Source organism: Hyperolius riggenbachi, chromosome 10 (genome assembly GCF_040937935.1).
Source record: "Hyperolius riggenbachi isolate aHypRig1 chromosome 10, aHypRig1.pri, whole genome shotgun sequence".
Classification (NCBI taxonomy): domain Eukaryota; kingdom Metazoa; phylum Chordata; class Amphibia; order Anura; family Hyperoliidae; genus Hyperolius; species Hyperolius riggenbachi.
In genome coordinates, this window is record NC_090655.1 from 282,098,662 (window position 1) to 282,113,077 (window position 14,416).

General features: G+C 48.4%; 1 protein-coding gene across 1 annotated transcript in view; it reads left to right on the forward strand.

Moving 5' to 3' along the window:
- The window catches only part of LOC137537252 (uncharacterized), a 1,269,057-nt gene that overhangs the window by 375,639 nt on the left and 879,002 nt on the right, over positions 1-14,416 (forward strand). The window lies entirely within an intron of this gene.

Here is a 14,416-nt window from a genome sequence, read left to right on the forward strand (position 1 = left end):
CTATGGTAGGATTAGAGTGTGAGTTCCTCTGAGGACAGTCAGTGACGTGACTATGTACTCTGTAATGTGCTGAAGAAGATTCTAGTGCTAAATAAATACCATACCCCCCCCCCCCCAACAGTCCCGAATTCTGCGGGATTGTCCCGATTTGGGGGGGCCCTCGTGTCCCACTGTTTGCAGAGTAAAGTGCGGAGTGGCTTTCATCTTACCGTCCATCCTCGCCTACCGGCATTGAGCTTCATTCTGCTTCCTGTGACATCAGGCTGCAAGCACAAGAATAAGCAGTGAGTGTACCGAGTGTAATGTGGTGCGGTAAAAAGTGGCCGTGGGCAACTGAGCAGAGATCAACGAGCGCTGTAATCACAGTGCAGGAGATTTGGGCGCACACTTAGTAACTTCGGCGCCATCAGAATACGGAGCAGAAGTTACATTTTAAAACACTATAATTCGGCCACCAGCAATAGCTGGAAGCCAAATTATATAATTCCCCACTATCCACGTGGTCCTGGAGGGAGAATAGTAATTAACGTCACCAGGACTTGTGCAGCAGCAGGATAAGCCATACCGGCTGTATCCTGCGCCCAAGTCTCCCGGCGGCAATTACATATGTATGCGAGATTAAGGGGTATCACTTAAACAACAATGGGCTTGATTCACAAAGCGGTGCTAACTGTTAGCACGCCTGTGAAAACCCCCTTAGCACGTCTAAACGAGCTTTTCGCGCGTAAAACTTTATGTGCGTAAAGTTTTACGCGCATAAAGTTTTACGTGCGTAAAGTTTTAGGGCGCTCCGCGCGAAGTGCCCATTAAAGCCTATGGGACTTAGCGCGCGTAAAACTTTGTGCGCGTAAAACAATTGCGCGCGCAAAATTAGTGCGCAATCTGATTGAGAAATCCGGTGCTAATCTACTTAGCACCCTGGTTAGCATGTCTAAAGACTTTAGACGTGCTAAGTAGGTTACCACCACTTTGTGAATCAAGCCCCTTGTATTATACATACAAAACATACTGCAGTATTCTCAGGAAAAATGAAATACTTTGAGCAGTTTGCCATAGTAAATATTTTCCTGCAGGAGCTCTGTGTACTGTGTACATTAGTGTGCCTCCTAATATAGTGCCCCTCACCAGTGCAGCTCTGTGTACTATACATTAGTGTCCCTCCTAATATAGTGTCCCTCACCAGTGCAGCTCTGTGTACTGTGCATTAGTGTCCCTCCTAATATAGTGCCCCTCACCAGTGCAGCTCTGTGTACTGTGCATTAGTGTCCCTCCTAATATAGTGCCCCTCACCAGTGCAGCTCTGTGTACTGTACATTAGTGTCCCACCTAATATAGTGCTCCTCACCAGTGCAGCTTTGTGTACTGTACATTAGTGTCACTCCTAATATAGTGCCCCTCACCAGTGCAGCTCTGTGTACTGTACATTAGTGTCCCTCCTAATATAGTGCCCCTCACAGTGCAGCTCTGTGTACCGTACATTAGTGTCCCTCCTAATATAGTGCCCCTCACCAGTGCAGCTCTGTGTACTGTGTACATTATTGTCCCTCCTAATATAGTGCCCCTCACCAGTGCAGCTCTGTGTACCGTACATTAGTGTCCCTCCTAATATAGTGCCCCTCACCAGTGCAGCTCTGTGTACTGTGCATTAGTGTCCCTCCTAATATAGTGCCCCTCACAGTGCAGCTCTGTGTACTGTGCATTAGTGTCCCTCCTAATATAGTGCCCCTCACCAGTGCAGCTCTGTGTACTGTGCATTAGTGTCCCTCCTAATATAGTGCTCCTCACCAGTGCAGCTCTGTGTACTGTACATTAGTGTCCCGCCTAATATAGTGCCCCTCACAGTGCAGCTCTGTGTACTGTACATTAGTGTCCCTCCTAATATAGTGTCCCTCACCACTGCAGCTCTGTGTACTGTACATTAGTGTCCCTCCTAATATAGTGCCCCTCACCAGTGCAGCTCTGTGTACTATACATTAGTGTCCCTCCTAATATAGTGCTCCTCACCAGTGCAGCTCTGTGTACTGTACATTAGTGTCCCGCCTAATATAGTGCCCCTCACAGTGCAGCTCTGTGTACTGTACATTAGTGTCCCTCCTGTGTACTGTACATTAGTGTCCCTCCTAATATAGTGCCCCTCACCAGTGCAGCTCTGTGTACTGTACATTAGTGTCCCTCCTAATATAGTGCCCCTCACCAATGCAGCTCTGTGTACCGTACATTAGTGTGCCTCCTAATATAGTGCCCCTCACCAGTGCAGCTCTGTGTATTGTACATTAGTGTCCCTCCTAATATAGTGCCCCTCACCAGTGCAGCTCTGTGTACTGTGCATTAGTGTCCCTCCTAATATAGTGCTCCTCACCAGTGCAGCTCTGTGTACTGTACATTAGTGTCCCGCCTAATATAGTGCCCCTCACAGTGCAGCTCTGTGTACTGTACATTAGTGTCCCTCCTAATATAGTGCCCCTCACAGTGCAGCTCTGTGTACTGTACATTAGTGTCCCGCCTAATATAGTGCCCCTCACAGTGCAGCTCTGTGTACTGTACATTAGTGTCCCGCCTAATATAGTGCCCCTCACAGTGCAGCTCTGTGTACTGTACATTAGTGTCCCTCCTGTGTACTGTATATTAGTGTCCCTCCTAATATAGTGCCCCTCACCAGTGCAGCTCTGTGTACTGTACATTAGTGTCCCTCCTAATATAGTGCCCCTCACCAGTGCAGCTCTGTGTACCGTACATTAGTGTGCCTCCTAATATAGTGCCCCTCACCAGTGCAGCTCTGTGTATTGTACATTAGTGTCCCTCCTAATATAGTGCCCCTCACCAGTGCAGCTCTGTGTACTGTGCATTAGTGTCCCTCCTAATATAGTGCTCCTCACCAGTGCAGCTCTGTGTACTGTACATTAGTGTCCCGCCTAATATAGTGCCCCTCACAGTGCAGCTCTGTGTACTGTACATTAGTGTCCCTCCTAATATAGTGCCCCTCACAGTGCAGCTCTGTGTGCTGTACATTAGTGTCCCTCCTAATATAGTGCCCCTCACCAGTGCAGCTCTGTGTACTGTACATTAGTGTCCCTCCTAATATAGTGTCCCTCACCAGTGCAGCTCTGTGTACTGTGCATTAGTGTCCCGCCTAATATAGTGCCCCTCACCAGTGCAGCTCTGTGTACTGTACATTAGTGTCCCGCCTAATATAGTGCCCCTCACCAGTGCAGCTCTGTGTACTGTGCATTAGTGTCCCGCCTAATATAGTGCCCCTCACCAGTGCAGCTCTGTGTACCGTACATTAGTGTCCCTCCTAATATAGTGCCCCTCACCAGTGCAGCTCTGTGTACTGTGCATTAGTGTCCCTCCTAATATAGTGCCCCTCACAGTGCAGCTCTGTGTACTGTGCATTAGTGTCCCTCCTAATATAGTGCCCCTCACCAGTGCAGCTCTGTGTACTGTGCATTAGTGTCCCTCCTAATATAGTGCTCCTCACCAGTGCTGCTCTGTGTACTGTACATTAGTGTCCCTCCTAATATAGTGCCCCTCACCAGTGCAGCTCTGTGTACTGTACATTAGTGTCCCGCCTAATATAGTGCCCCTCACCAGTGCAGCTCTGTGTACTGTGCATTAGTGTCCCGCCTAATATAGTGCCCCTCACCAGTGCAGCTCTGTGTACCGTACATTAGTGTCCCTCCTAATATAGTGCCCCTCACCAGTGCAGCTCTGTGTACTGTGCATTAGTGTCCCTCCTAATATAGTGCCCCTCACAGTGCAGCTCTATGTACTGTGCATTAGTGTCCCTCCTAATATAGTGCCCCTCACCAGTGCAGCTCTGTGTACTGTGCATTAGTGTCCCTCCTAATATAGTGCTCCTCACCAGTGCAGCTCTGTGTACTGTACATTAGTGTCCCGCCTAATATAGTGCCCCTCACAGTGCAGCTCTGTGTACTGTACATTAGTGTCCCTCCTAATATAGTACTCCTCACCAGTGCAGCTCTGTGTACTGTACAATAGTGTCCCTCCTAATATAGTGCCCCTCACCAGTGCAGCTCTGTGTACTGTGCATTAGTGTCCCTCCTAATATAGTGCTCCTCACCAGTGCAGCTCTGTGTACTGTACATTAGTGTCCCGCCTAATATAGTGCCCCTCACAGTGCAGCTCTGTGTGCTGTACATTAGTGTCCCGCCTAATATAGTGCCCCTCACCAGTGCAGCTCTGTGTACTGTACATTAGTGTCCCGCCTAATATAGTGCCCCTCACCAGTGCAGCTCTGTATACTGTACATTAGTGTCCCGCCTAATATAGTGCTCCTCACCAGTGCAGCTCTGTGTACTGTGCATTAGTGACTCTCCTAATATAGTGCCCCTCACCAGTGCAGCTCTGTGTACCGTACATTAGTCTCCCGCCTAATATAGTGCTCCTCACCAGTGCAGCTCTTTGTACTGTACATTAGTGTGCCTCCTAATATAGTGCCCCTCACCAGTGCAGCTCTGTGTACTGTACATTAGTGTCCCTCCCAATATAGTGCCCCTCACCAGTGCAGCTCTGTGTACTGTACATTAGTGTCCCTCCTAATATAGTGCCCCTCACCAGTGCAGCTCTGTGTACTGTACATTAGTGTCCCTCCTAATATAGTGCCCCTCACCAGTGCAGCTCTGTGTACTGTGCATTAGTGTGCCTCCTAATATAGTGCCCCTCACCAGTGCATCTCTGTGTACTGTACATTAGTGTCCCTCCTAATATAGTGCCCCTCACCAGTGCAGCTCTGTGTACTGTACATTAGTGTCCCGCCTAATATAGTGCCCCTCACCAGTGCAGCTCTGTACTGTACACTAGTGTCCCTCCTAATATCGTGCCCCTCACCAGTGCAGCTCTGTGTACCGTACACTAGTGTCTCTCCTAATATAGTGCCCCTCACCAGTGCAGCTCTGTGTACCGTACATTAGTGTCCCTCCTAATATAGTGCCCCTCACAGTGCAGCTCTGTGTACTGTACATTAGTGTCCCTTCTAATATAGTGCCCCTCACAGTGCAGCTCTGTGTACTGTACATTAGTGTCCCTCCTAATATAGTGCCCCTCACCAGTGCAGCTCTGTGTACTGAACTTTAGTGTCCCTCCTAATATAGTGCCCCTCACCAGTGCAGCTCTGTACTGTACACTAGTGTCCCTCCTAATATCGTGCCCCTCACCGGTGCAGCTCTGTGTACCGTACACTAGTGTCTCTCCTAATATAGTGCCCCTCACCAGTGCAGCTCTGTGTACCGTACATTAGTGTCCCTCCTAATATAGTGCCCCTCACAGTGCAGCTCTGTGTACTGTACATTAGTGTCCCTTCTAATATAGTGCCCCTCACCAGTGCAGCTCTGTGTACTGTACATTAGTGTCCCTCCTAATATAGTGCCCCTCACCAGTGCAGCTCTGTGTACTGTACATTAGTGTTCCTCCTAATATAGTGCCCCTCACCAGTGCAGCTCTGTGTGCTGTACATTAGTGTTCCTCCTAATATAGTGCCCCTCACCAGTGCAGCTCTGTGTGCTGTACATTAGTGTTCCTCCTAATATAGTGCCCCTCACCAGTGCAGCTCTGTGTGCTGTACATTAGTGTCCCTCGTAATATAGTGCCCCTCACCAGTGCAGCTCTGTGTACTGTACATTAGTGTCCCTCCTAATATAGTGCCCCTCACCAGTGCAGCTCTGTGTACTGTACATTAGTGTCCCTCCAAATATAGTGCCCCTCACCAGTGCAGCTCTGTGTACTGTACATTAGTGTCCCTCCTAATATAGTGCCCCTCACCAGTGCAGCTCTGTGTGCTGTACATTAGTGTCCCTCCTAATATAGTGCCCCTCACCAGTGCAGCTCTGTGTACTGTGCATTAGTGTCCCTCCTAATATAGTGCCCCTCACCAGTGCAGCTCTGTGTACTGTGCATTAGTGTCCCTCCTAATATAGTGCCCCTCACAGTGCAGCTCTGTGTACTGTACATTAGTGTCCCGCCTAATATAGTGCTCCTCACCAGTGCAGCTTTGTGTACTGTACATTAGTGTCACTCCTAATATAGTGCCCCTCACCAGTGCAGCTCTGTGTACTGTACATTAGTGTGCCTCCTAATATAGTGCCCCTCACCAGTGCAGCTCTGTGTACTGTGCATTAGTGTGCCTCCTAATATAGTGCCCCTCACCAGGGCAGCTCTGTGTGCTGTGCATTAGTGTCCCTCCTAATATAGTGCCCCTCACCAGTGCAGCTCTGTGTACTGTGTACATTAGTGTCCCTCCTAATATAGTGCCCCTCACCAGTGCAGCTCTGTGTACCGTACATTAGTGTCCCTCCTAATATAGTGCCCCTCACCAGTGCAGCTCTGTGTACTGTGCATTAGTGTCCCTCCTAATATAGTGCCCCTCACAGTGCAGCTCTGTGTACTGTGCATTAGTGTCCCTCCTAATATAGTGCCCCTCACCAGTGCAGCTCTGTGTACTGTGCATTAGTGTCCCTCCTAATATAGTGCTCCTCACCAGTGCAGCTCTGTGTACTGTACATTAGTGTCCCGCCTAATATAGTGCCCCTCACAGTGCAGCTCTGTGTACTGTACATTAGTGTCCCTCCTAATATAGTGCCCCTCACCACTGCAGCTCTGTGTACTGTACATTAGTGTCCCTCCTAATATAGTGCCCCTCACCAGTGCAGCTCTGTGTACTATACATTAGTGTCCCTCCTAATATAGTGCTCCTCACCAGTGCAGCTCTGTGTACTGTACATTAGTGTCCCGCCTAATATAGTGCCCCTTACAGTGCAGCTCTGTGTACTGTACATTAGTGTCCCTCCTAATATAGTGCCCCTCACCAGTGCAGCTCTGTGTACTGTACATTAGTGTCCCTCCTAATATAGTGCCCCTCACCAGTGCAGCTCTGTGTACCATACATTAGTGTGCCTCCTAATATAGTGCCCCTCACCAGTGCAGCTCTGTGTATTGTACATTAGTGTCCCTCCTAATATAGTGCCCCTCACCAGTGCAGCTCTGTGTACTGTGCATTAGTGTCCCTCCTAATATAGTGCTCCTCACCAGTGCAGCTCTGTGTACTGTACATTAGTGTCCCGCCTAATATAGTGCCCCTCACAGTGCAGCTCTGTGTACTGTACATTAGTGTCCCTCCTAATATAGTGCCCCTCACAGTGCAGCTCTGTGTGCTGTACATTAGTGTCCCTCCTAATATAGTGCCCCTCACCAGTGCAGCTCTGTGTACTGTACATTAGTGTCCCTCCTAATATAGTGCCCCTCACCAGTGCAGCTCTGTGTGCTGTACATTAGTGTCCCGCCTAATATAGTGCCCCTCACCAGTGCAGCTCTGTGTACTGTACATTAGTGTCCCGCCTAATATAGTGCCCCTCACCAGTGCAGCTCTGTGTACTGTGCATTAGTGTCCCGCCTAATATAGTGCCCCTCACCAGTGCAGCTCTGTGTACCGTACATTAGTGTCCCTCCTAATATAGTGCCCTCGCCCTCACCAGTGCAGCTCTGTGTACTGTGCATTAGTGTCCCTCCTAATATAGTGCCCCTCACAGTGCAGCTCTGTGTACTGTGCATTAGTGTCCCTTCTAATATAGTGCCCCTCACCAGTGCAGCTCTGTGTACTGTGCATTAGTGTCCCTCCTAATATAGTGCTCCTCACCAGTGCAGCTCTGTGTACTGTACATTAGTGTCCCGCCTAATATAGTGCCCCTCACAGTGCAGCTCTGTGTACTGTACATTAGTGTCCCTCCTAATATAGTACTCCTCACCAGTGCAGCTCTGTGTACTGTACAATAGTGTCCCTCCTAATATAGTGCCCCTCACCAGTGCAGCTCTGTGTACTGTGCATTAGTGTCCCTCCTAATATAGTGCTCCTCACCAGTGCAGCTCTGTGTACTGTACATTAGTGTCCCGCCTAATATAGTGCCCCTCACAGTGCAGCTCTGTGTGCTGTACATTAGTGTCCCGCCTAATATAGTGCCCCTCACCAGTGCAGCTCTGTGTACTGTACATTAGTGTCCCGCCTAATATAGTGCCCCTCACCAGTGCAGCTCTGTATACTGTACATTAGTGTCCCGCCTAATATAGTGCTCCTCACCAGTGCAGCTCTGTGTACTGTGCATTAGTGACTCTCCTAATATAGTGCCCCTCACCAGTGCAGCTCTGTGTACTGTACATTAGTCTCCCGCCTAATATAGTGCCCCTCACCAGTGCAGCTCTGTGTACTGTACATTAGTGTCCCTCCTAATATAGTGCCCCTCACCAGTGCAGCTCTGTGTACTGTACATTAGTGTCCCTCCTAATATAGTGCCCCAGTGCAGCTCTGTGTACTGTGCATTAGTGTGCCTCCTAATATAGTGCCCCTCACCAGTGCAGCTCTGTGTACTGTACATTAGTGTGCCTCCTAATATAGTGCCCCTCACCAGTGCAGCTCTGTGTATTGTACATTAGTGTCCCTCCTAATATAGTGCCCCTCACCAGTGCAGCTCTGTGTACTGTGCATTAGTGTCCCGCCTAATATAGTGCCCCTCACCAGTGCAGCTCTGTGTACTGTACTTTAGTGTCCCTCCTAATACAGTGCCCCTCACCAGTGCAGCTCTGTGTACTGTGCATTAGTGTGCCTCCTAATATAGTGCCCCTCACCAGGGCAGCTCTGTGTGCTGTGCATTAGTGTCCCTCCTAATATAGTGCCCCTCACCAGTGCAGCTCTGTGTACTGTGTACATTAGTGTCCCTCCTAATATAGTGCCCCTCACCAGTGCAGCTCTGTGTACCGTACATTAGTGTCCCTCCTAATATAGTGCCCCTCACCAGTGCAGCTCTGTGTACTGTGCATTAGTGTCCCTCCTAATATAGTGCCCCTCACAGTGCAGCTCTGTGTACTGTGCATTAGTGTCCCTCCTAATATAGTGCCCCTCACCAGTGCAGCTCTGTGTAGTGTGTATTAGTGTCCCTCCTAATATAGTGCTCCTCACCAGTGCAGCTCTGTGTACTGTACATTAGTGTCCCGCCTAATATAGTGCCCCTCACAGTGCAGCTCTGTGTACTGTACATTAGTGTCCCTCCTAATATAGTGCCCCTCACCACTGCAGCTCTGTGTACTGTACATTAGTGTCCCTCCTAATATAGTGCCCCTCACCAGTGCAGCTCTGTGTACTATACATTAGTGTCCCTCCTAATATAGTGCTCCTCACCAGTGCAGCTCTGTGTACTGTACATTAGTGTCCCGCCTAATATAGTGCCCCTTACAGTGCAGCTCTGTGTACTGTACATTAGTGTCCCTCCTAATATAGTGCCCCTCACCAGTGCAGCTCTGTGTACTGTACATTAGTGTCCCTCCTAATATAGTGCCCCTCACCAGTGCAGCTCTGTGTACCATACATTAGTGTGCCTCCTAATATAGTGCCCCTCACCAGTGCAGCTCTGTGTATTGTACATTAGTGTCCCTCCTAATATAGTGCCCCTCACCAGTGCAGCTCTGTGTACTGTGCATTAGTGTCCCTCCTAATATAGTGCTCCTCACCAGTGCAGCTCTGTGTACTGTACATTAGTGTCCCGCCTAATATAGTGCCCCTCACAGTGCAGCTCTGTGTACTGTACATTAGTGTCCCTCCTAATATAGTGCCCCTCACAGTGCAGCTCTGTGTGCTGTACATTAGTGTCCCTCCTAATATAGTGCCCCTCACCAGTGCAGCTCTGTGTACTGTACATTAGTGTCCCTCCTAATATAGTGCCCCTCACCAGTGCAGCTCTGTGTGCTGTACATTAGTGTCCCGCCTAATATAGTGCCCCTCACCAGTGCAGCTCTGTGTACTGTACATTAGTGTCCCGCCTAATATAGTGCCCCTCACCAGTGCAGCTCTGTGTACTGTGCATTAGTGTCCCGCCTAATATAGTGCCCCTCACCAGTGCAGCTCTGTGTACCGTACATTAGTGTCCCTCCTAATATAGTGCCCTCGCCCTCACCAGTGCAGCTCTGTGTACTGTGCATTAGTGTCCCTCCTAATATAGTGCCCCTCACAGTGCAGCTCTGTGTACTGTGCATTAGTGTCCCTCCTAATATAGTGCCCCTCACCAGTGCAGCTCTGTGTACTGTGCATTAGTGTCCCTCCTAATATAGTGCTCCTCACCAGTGCAGCTCTGTGTACTGTACATTAGTGTCCCGCCTAATATAGTGCCCCTCACAGTGCAGCTCTGTGTACTGTACATTAGTGTCCCTCCTAATATAGTACTCCTCACCAGTGCAGCTCTGTGTACTGTACAATAGTGTCCCTCCTAATATAGTGCCCCTCACCAGTGCAGCTCTGTGTACTGTGCATTAGTGTCCCTCCTAATATAGTGCTCCTCACCAGTGCAGCTCTGTGTACTGTACATTAGTGTCCCGCCTAATATAGTGCCCCTCACAGTGCAGCTCTGTGTGCTGTACATTAGTGTCCCGCCTAATATAGTGCCCCTCACCAGTGCAGCTCTGTGTACTGTACATTAGTGTACCGCCTAATATAGTGCCCCTCACCAGTGCAGCTCTGTATACTGTACATTAGTGTCCCGCCTAATATAGTGCTCCTCACCAGTGCAGCTCTGTGTACTGTGCATTAGTGACTCTCCTAATATAGTGCCCCTCACCAGTGCAGCTCTGTGTACTGTACATTAGTCTCCCGCCTAATATAGTGCCCCTCACCAGTGCAGCTCTGTGTACTGTACATTAGTGTCCCTCCTAATATAGTGCCCCTCACCAGTGCAGCTCTGTGTACTGTACATTAGTGTCCCTCCTAATATAGTGCCCCAGTGCAGCTCTGTGTACTGTGCATTAGTGTGCCTCCTAATATAGTGCCCCTCACCAGTGCAGCTCTGTGTACTGTACATTAGTGTGCCTCCTAATATAGTGCCCCTCACCAGTGCAGCTCTGTGTATTGTACATTAGTGTCCCTCCTAATATAGTGCCCCTCACCAGTGCAGCTCTGTGTACTGTGCATTAGTGTCCCGCCTAATATAGTGCCCCTCACCAGTGCAGCTCTGTGTACTGTACTTTAGTGTCCCTCCTAATACAGTGCCCCTCACCAGTGCAGCTCTGTGTGCTGTACATTAGTGTCCCTCCTAATATAGTGCCCCTCACCAGTGCAGCTCTGTGTGCTGTACATTAGGGTTCCTCCTAATATAGTGCCCCTCACCAGTGCAGCTCTGTGTACTCACTGTACTGTACATTAGTGTCCCTCCTTATATAGTGCCCCTCACCAGTGCAGCTCTGTGTACTGTGCATTAGTGTCCCTCCTAATATAGTGCCCCACACCAGTGCAGCTCTGTGTGCTGTACATTAGTGTCCCTCCTTATATAGTGCCCCTCACCAGTGCAGCTCTGTGTACCGTACATAAGTATCCCTCCTAATATAGTGCCCCTCACCAGTGCAGCTCTGTGTGCTGTACATTAGTGTCCCTCCTAATATTGTGCCTCGCACCAGTGCAGCTCTGTGTACTGTACATTAGTGTCCCTCCTTATATAGTGCCCCTCACCAGTGCAGCTCTGTGTACTGTACATTAGTGTCTCTCCTAATATAGTGTTCCTCACCGGTGCAGCTCTGTGTACTGTACAGGGTGGCTGGAAAACATTTTGAAACCTCTTGTCTGTAAAAGACCCAGCTACTTACAGGATACCACCCACCTCCTGAACAAACTGTCAGCCATCGGCCCAGTACCTGAGGGAACCATACTGGCCACGATGGACGTGGAGTCTCTGTAAACGAACATTCCCCATGATGATGGTATTGCGGCCTGCCGTAAATATCTTCAGGGTCAGGGCATACCTGTAAAGCCTATTACTGGACTGATCAAATTCATTCTCACTCATAATTATTTCACTTTTGGACAGGACCTCTATTTACAGCAGATGGGCGTGGCAATGGGTTCGCGATTCGCTCCACAGTATGCAAATCTATTCATGGCCAAAATCGAAGAGGAATACCTCAATGCATGTGGCATAAAACCCTTGGCCTACTTCCGCTTCATTGATGATATTTTAATCATCTGGTCCGCAAGTGAGGATGATCTTCTCCAGTTCCACAGGAACTTCAATGCCTTCCATCCTACAATCAAATTGAAACTTACCTACTCTCACACAGAGATTAACTTTCTGGACACCACCATATACATCAGGGGTAACAACATACAAACCTCTGTGTATCGCAAACCTACAGACCGTCCCACATACCTAAGATATGACAGTTTTCATCCCAAGCACATTAAGAACTCTATAATTTACAGCCAAGCTATAAGGTACAACCGGATTTGTTCTGACAGGATGGACAGAGACAAGCACCTGGATCACCTTAAGAACACTTTCATTAAACAAGGTTACAGTCCTCCCATGGCTGAGGCCCAAATCAGGAAAGCCAGCAACATCCCCAGGACTGAACTCCTGAAATATAAGCAAAACCAGAAAGAGGAACGTGTCCCTTTGGTTGTAACCTACAACCCACACCTGGAAATCTTAAGGAGGATTGCTAAGGAACTTCATCCCATTTTACACAAGGATCACAGACTGAGAACGATATTCCCTAAACCTCCACTCTTGTCATATCGGCAACCACACAATCTAAAACAGATGATTGTCAGGAGCTCTTTGAATAGGCCTCAACAAAACGGAACATCACCCTGCCGACAAAAAATATGTGGGACCTGCAGACACATTTACTCCACTGACAGGGTAACGATACCAGGTTCACAACAGGAGTACAGAATACAAGGTAAATTTTCTTGTGGGTCCACCAATCTGGTATATCTGATCATGTGTGCTAAATGCCCCAATGTTATGTACGTGGGAGAAACTGGACAAACTCTGCGCAAACGTATGAATGGACACAGGCACACTATTAATGATACCAAATCTGGACTCCCAGTTGCTACACACTTTCGGTCCAACGGACACAGCATGGATGATCTTCGTGTCACTGCCCTGAAGGGCGGCTTCAAAACGTCAAATGACCGATTAATAGCAGAAACAAAATTTATAAATTGTTTCAAAGCTGTGCAGAAGGGTCTGAATAAGGACAACAACTTTCTATATTGGTATGAGATGGATGATATATGAACTGTCTCAGCCACCCTAGCTGAACTTGTGAACTAAGAATTTACGATACCTCTGGGTCAATCCTAATACCAGGTCTGGGAGCAATAAAGTAAACAAGGATCCTTATCTTACCCCATTTAGATGGTCTGTTTGTATTAAGGCATCTTAATGATGTATTTATGCTTGAAAAAAATATCTGTTTTTCCTTTTGATGTTGCATGTATATAAGCTGTCTGTACCACCAGCTTGCAAACTAACAGGATATAAACCTGACGAAGGCTGCAAGGCCGAAAGCTTGTTTATTCTTATTCATTTGTAGTTAGCCAATAAATGGTATCATCCTGATTTAAAACTTCTTGCTTTTACTGTACATTAGTGTCCCTCCTAATATAGTGCCCCTCACCAGTGCAGCTCTGTGTACTGTGCATTAGTGTCTCTCCTAATATAGTGCCCCTCACCAGTGCAGCTCTATGTACTGTACATTAGTGTCCCTCCTAATATAGTGCCCCTCACCAGTGCAGCTCTGTGTACTGTACATTAGTGTCCCTCCTAATATAGTGCCCCTCACCAGTGCAGCTGTGTACTGTGCATTAGTGTCTATCCTAATATAGTGCCCCTCACCAGTGCAGCTCTGTGTACTGTACATTAGTGTCCCGCCTAATATAGTGCCCCTCACCAGTGCAGCTCTGTGTACTGTGCAGGGGCATAACAATAGACCCTGCAAGGGATGCAGCTGCAGGGGGCCCAGAAGCCACAGGGGCCCCGTCAAGAGAGACTGACAACTGAGGGGAAGGAGAGAAAAAACATTCAGCTCTCTGCACAATTGTTCTAATGACTGCATCTGCTCAGCCACTGATAAGGAATCATACAGAGTTTTGCAGATAAAGATTTGTAGATTTGTTTTGGCGGGAGGGGGGCCCCATTCAAAGTCTCGCAGGGGGGCCCAGTAATTTCTAGTTACGCCCCTGGTACTGTGCATTGGTGTCCATCCTAATATAGTGCCCTTCACAGTGCAGCTATGTGTACTGTGCATTAGTGTCCCTCCTAATATAGTGCCCCTCACCAGTGCAGCTCTGTGTACTGTACATTAGTGTCCCTCGCCAGTGCTTGCGCCCTTACTGTGCCCCCATTTGTGTTCATTCGGTTGCAGTGAGCCAACTACAATGAGTGGCCAAAAAATTAGAGACACCCTCTAATAACGAGTTGGTCCACCTTCAGCTCTGATCACAGCCGATATTCTTCTTGGCCTGGACTCTGCAAGATGTGGTTACTGTTGCTGAGGAATGTTGGCCCATGCTGACATAAGGCAGCTCTATGTTGGGTAATTGCATGGTGGCGTTTCCAAGCTTTGAAGTAATCTTTCGACTTCA